Genomic DNA, 5674 nt, shown 5'->3' with positions numbered 1-5674 from the left:
GCGAGTGCAGTGGCATTTCCAGGGCGCGGATGTGGATGGGGGTCGGGGGTGGGCACAGAGGTGGAGGCCCCTGAGCGCAACCCACCCCCAGGGCTTCCTCCCTTCCAGGCTCCGGAAATTAATCAGAATAAATGCAGCGAGCCAGTCCCGCCCCAGCGCCCACGGTTCTCAACCTGTGGGTCGCGACCCCTTTGGCGGTCGAAAGACCCTTTCACAGGGGTCGCCTAAGACCATCCTGCATGTCAGATATTTACATGACGATTCATCACAGTAGCCACATGACAGTGATGAAGTAGCAACGGAAATAATTTCATGGTTGGGTCACCACATGAGGAGCTGTATTTAAAGGGCCAGAAGGTTGAGAACCGCTGTGAAGGCGAGGCCTGGTGCCTGTGGCCAGAGGCTGGCTGGGGGACTGTTCTCCCCACCCAGGGAGGGGGCGCTCCCCACCTGACAACCTCGGGGTGCCGCCCTGCATTCCTCCAGCACCTGGGACTGGACACTGGACGCCAGATGTGCGTGGGGGTTGAGAGCACAGCTCACACCACACAGGAGGGTCTGTGCCTCCGTCCAGGGGGCACGTCCCGGGAAAGCTCCCTCCATGAGGTTTTAGTTAGAGCGAGAAGAAAGGGATCCGTGCCCGGCCGGCGTGGCTCAGGGGTTGAGGGTCGACCTAGGAACCAGGAGGTCACGGGTCGATTCCTGGTCTGGGCACAGGCCCGGGTTGGGGGCTGGATCCCCAGTGTGGGGTGATCCGTGATTCTCTCTCATCATGGAGGTCTCTATCCCCCTCTCCCTTCCTCTCTGAAATCAATAAAAATATGTTTAAAAAGTGGGACCCAGTATCCGGGTTCTGCATGTTTTGGAAACGGTGCACCGATTCCACCCACAATTTCTTTAAGCCACAGAGACACGGTGATGGCATTATTACAAAGCCGCCCCCCACACACACCCGTCACAAACACTGAACTAAGACGGCCTCGAACCACCCTTGGCAGCGTTCTCTGGACTGGTCAGTGCCACCAGCCCTCACCACCCGCTCCCATGCCAGCCTGGGGCTCAGAAAGAAGGTTTGGAGGGTCGGCGGCACAGCTGGGGGTGGGGGCGCAGTAGATGCACAACACAGTGTTCCAGAGCGCAGCCCTAATCCAGCTGCGTCTCCGGGAGCCCTGGGCCAGCTGGAGGAAGGGGCCGCTCCAGCTGCGTTACTGCTCAGCAAATATTTACACAACCTCTGAGGGGACCTGCCTCCCCACCAGCCCGCAGCGGAGAGGACCCCCCCGGACCAGACAGAGCGCTACTGTTCAGGCCAGCTCAACACCCCCTCCCTCCCTCCCACCTCAGGGTCTCTGTGTGGCTCTGAGAACACGGGGCAGATGGGACGATGGGGATGGAGACAAGGGGAGGCTGCTTCTCCAACAAGGACAGATGGACCCTGAGCTGGCCTCGCAGGCTGTGTGCGTGTGTGCACGTGAGTGTGCACGGGCGTGCCTGTCGTGCACACGGGTGTGCATGTATCCGTGGGTGTGTGCACGTGTGTGAGCAAGCTCAAGTGTGCCTGTGTCATCGTGCACACGGGTGTGCATGTGTCTATGTGGGTGTGTGCACGTGTGTGAGTGTGCACGGGTATGCCTGTGTCATCATGCACATGGGTGTGCCTGTGTCTATGTGGGTGTGTGCATGTGTGTGAGTGTGCACAGGTGCATGTGTCTATGTGGGTGTGTGAGTGTGCACAGGCGTGCCTGTTCTATGTGGGTGTTGCATGTGTGTGCACGTGTGTTTGTGATCTCCGAGCTCAGGTCCCTGGGCCGGAAGCAACGATTTAGAGAGCTCCAGCACGCACTGCTCCAGGCTCTCCGTGCCTGAGCTGCGTCTCTGACCTCTGGGCCTCTGAACCCCGCCTCTCTGACCTCTGCATCGAAACAGAAGCACAGTCTCCTTTCAGCAGCTGCCCCGCCCGACAGGGTTGAGCACCCGCTTCGCTCCCCTCCCTGAAACCTGCCCACAGCCTCCCCGCTGGCTCAGAAGGAAAGTACAAGACCCCCAGCGACCTCACCTCTGACCTGTCCCCTAACCCTGGCTCCAGCCATGCCGACCTCCCTGCAGGGCCCGGAACACGCGCCCATCCTCACCACAGGGCCTTTGCACGTGCCGCCCTGTGCAGCGACGCCTCCCCTGACCCCCATCTCCAAGAGCCCTGCCCGTCCCTCGGCCCTTCCCAGCCGGATTTCCCCAGCAGCCGGCAGCACCACCTACTCTACCGTGTGACTTTTGCTGACAGCGGTGATAAGCTCTCCCCTTCCCTTCCAGTAACACTCAGCAGAACCTCAGAGTCCCGGGAAGCCCACCCCTGAGCCTGTCCACATGGCGGGTCGCCCTGGACCGGCCCTGTCATCAGACCCAGGGGGGCCGAGACAGAAGCCAGATCACGGGGCGGAGGGAGGCAAGACAGAAGGGGGACGAGGAGAAGAGGGGGCTGGGAAAGGAGCTGAAAGAGGGTGGGGACAGGGGCCAAGATCTGACTCTGTGTCCCAGCCTGAAGATGACCCACAGAGACAGGGGCCGAGAGAGACCCCTCCAGCCTGGCCTGCGGGGCTCAGGGGTTGAGCGTCGACCTATGAACCAGGAGGTCGTGGTGTGATTCCCAATCAGGGCACAGGCCCGGGTCACGGGCTCGATCCCCAGTGTGGGGCGTGCAGGTGGCGGCCGATCCATGATTCTCTCTCATCACTGATGTTTCTCTCTCTCTCTCCTTCTCCCTTCCTCTCTGACATCAATAAAACCATATTAAGAAAAATAGATAAATAAAAGAACAGACCAACACAGGAAAGCACAAAGAAGCTGGGGCCTCAGGTCACTCACGGGTCGATTTCCAACAAAAAAAAAAAATATTTAAAATGAAAGACAATCTACACGTGGACTTTTATCGGCTGGGATTTCCGGGGGGGTGACACTTCCTGAGCACCCAACGCGCGCAACACGATATTTTATTTTTTTGTTTTTTGTTCATTCTCACCCGAGGACATTTTCCCACTGATTTCTAGAGAGAGTGGGGAAGAGGAGGCGGCTTCCGATGGAAGAGGAGAAACAGTGGGCGGACGGGCGGGCAGGTGAGCTCGGCGGGTGGGGAAGGCCACGCCCGTCTCTGCAGCCTCCTCCGCCTCCGGAACACCTCCCGCCTGACTGTCAACCAAACTGCATGTCATCAAACTCAGGGACAGCCCGGCAGGCAGCGCGATTGTAGATTGTAGGTTACTAGGACGCCGGGGAGGAGGGGCCGCTCCGCGCGCGCACGCGCAGCTTCCGCCTGCATCCGTTGCCATGGCAGCCAGCATCCCTCCAGCGGTCCCTCTGGGATACCTGGCTCCCCCTCACCTTCCGTCGGCCCTGCTGGGTCTGAAGGGGCGCCGCAACCACGCAGCCCAATCCCACACCCCACACCGACTGGGGAGTGTCGTCACTCTTCCGTTTTAAGGATGAAGGGGTGTGTTTCAAGAGCGGGGGGTCTCTCTGACTCGACACCCTCCTTTTCCTTCCTACCTTCCCTCTTTTTAAAAAAAAAAAAGATATTGTTATTGATCTCAGAGAGGAAGGGAGAGGGAGAGAGAGAAACATGAATGATGAGATTCATGGACCGGCTGCCTCCTGCACGCCCCCCACTGGGGATGGAGCCAGCAACCCGGGCATGTGTCCCGACCGGAAATCGAACCCTGACCTCCTGGTTCATAGGTCGACGCTCCATCCACTGAGCCATGCCGGCCGGGCCATCTCCCTCCTTTTAGACCTGATGCGGTTCAAGGGCAGAAACTGTTTTCTTCCTGAATCGAAGGTTAGGGCCTCCCCGGCATGGCCCCCACCGCCTGTGCCCCGAGCCTCGTCGTGTTCCCCGGGCCAAAGCCAGGCCTGGTCCTGCTGCCCCTGGGTGGGCCGCCCAGAGCACGGTCGGGCGGCGTCCCTTTAAGGCCTGGGCTCCCGGCCTCCGGGGGCACAGAGCCAGCCTGGGAGAAGGCCGGGGCCTCCGTTTGTTTTATTTGACATTTTTCAACGTCAGGGCACTTCAGAGCCAAAGAGGGAACACATCGCAGCTGCTCCAGAGCCCCAGGCACAGTTCAAGAGGACAGGCCGGGGCGGGGGAGACGGGGAGTCGGGGGAGACGGGGACATCCAGCCACACACGGAACAGGGAGCCGCCGGAGGGGCCACGGAGCCCGCTGTCCTCAAACCCCCACCCCCCCTGCCTCTTCCAGAAGCGCCTGCTCGGCCAGCAGGGAGTGGCAAGAAATATGCAAAGTGATGAACAGCAAGGACCTACAACCAAGATTACCCAGCAAAGCTCTCCCTTTTTCTTCTTTTTTAATATATTTTTATTGATTTCAGAGAGGAAGGAAGAGAGGGAGAGAGAGAGAGAAACATCAATGATGAGAGAGAAGCAGCGATCGGCTGCCTCCTGCACGTCCCCCTACTGGGGATCGAGTCCACAACCCAGGCATGTGACCTGACCGGAATTGACCCCGGACCCTTCAGTCTGCAGACCAATGCCCTATGCACTGAGCCAAACCAGTTAGGGCTCAATAATAAAGATTTAAAAAAAATAAATAAATAAAGAGAGAAAGAGAAAGAGAGAGAGAGAGACGGAGAAAGAGGGAGAGAAGGGACCTGCTGGCTTGTCTAAAGTCCCATGGCTCTTGGCTGCTGAGCACACGACTCTGACCAATGTGAGTGGCGCCCCCTGGAGGTGTGCGACCTGTCGGTACTGCAGCTGGCTCAGCCTGGGACCCTGCCCCTCACCCTGGGAAGCTGGGGCACAGCCACCCAGACTGCCATTTGCACAGACGGGCATGGAGACTTCGGGGGGGGTAACCCCTAGTTAGAACAGGGGAGAGGGCATGGGGAGGGGGCGCGGGGAGGGCTGGCTGGTCCCCTTCCCCTCCGGGCACACGGGGTGCTGGACCCCATGCCTGCGTCCAACTCCATGGGGGCCGAACCTCCCGCTCTGACCTGGGTGCTGGGATGGGGGGACAGATGGCTGCAGACCTTATCTTTTTAATTATTATTTTTTTCCAATCCTCACCCGGGGATATGTTCCCATTGAATTTTAGAGACAGTGGTAGGGAGAGGGGGAGAGAGAGAAGCATCGATGTGATAGAAACACACGGATGTCCTCTCTGACATCAACAAAAATATATTTAAAAAGAGAAAGATACGAAGCTGAGGGTCCTGTGGGGCAGGGACGGGGCAGAGGGTTTACAGGCTGCGGCAGGGGCGGGTTGCCTCCTGCACATGCACCGACCAGGGCCCGGGCCGGGGAGGAGGAGCCCGCAACCGAGGTCCGTGCCCTTGATCAGAATCGAACCTGGGACCCTGCGGTCCGCAGGCCGCCGCTCTATCCACTGCGCCAAACTGGCTAGGGCCACACCTTATCTCCTTCAGATTACATTCCAGACCGAACTATTTTTAGAAAAACAAATTCCTCTTCTCTCTTCAAGAGGTAAAAGCGTCCGAGCTGTCACCTAGGACACTCGGCAGCCCAGTCGGGATTGTCTACAGCGTCACCGCGTGCAATCCCCACGGCGGACGGTGTCAGGCGGGGAGCCGGGCCGGTGCCAACTTTTAAGTGGATCGTGGACACCTGGACAGCTTCCAGGGGCGGACCGGGACGAGCACGAAAAGCCGCT

General features: G+C 59.1%; 1 protein-coding gene across 1 annotated transcript in view; it reads right to left on the bottom strand.

Moving 5' to 3' along the window:
- NAV1 (neuron navigator 1) overlaps nt 1-5674 on the bottom strand; it is a 95353-nt gene that overhangs the window by 45462 nt on the left and 44217 nt on the right. The gene's annotated exons all lie outside the window — the stretch shown is intronic.

The sequence above is a fragment of the Myotis davidii genome, unplaced genomic scaffold (genome assembly GCF_000327345.1).
Source record: "Myotis davidii unplaced genomic scaffold, ASM32734v1 scaffold1915, whole genome shotgun sequence".
NCBI lineage: Eukaryota > Metazoa > Chordata > Mammalia > Chiroptera > Vespertilionidae > Myotis > Myotis davidii.
This window is presented reverse-complemented; position numbering and strand designations above follow the sequence as displayed.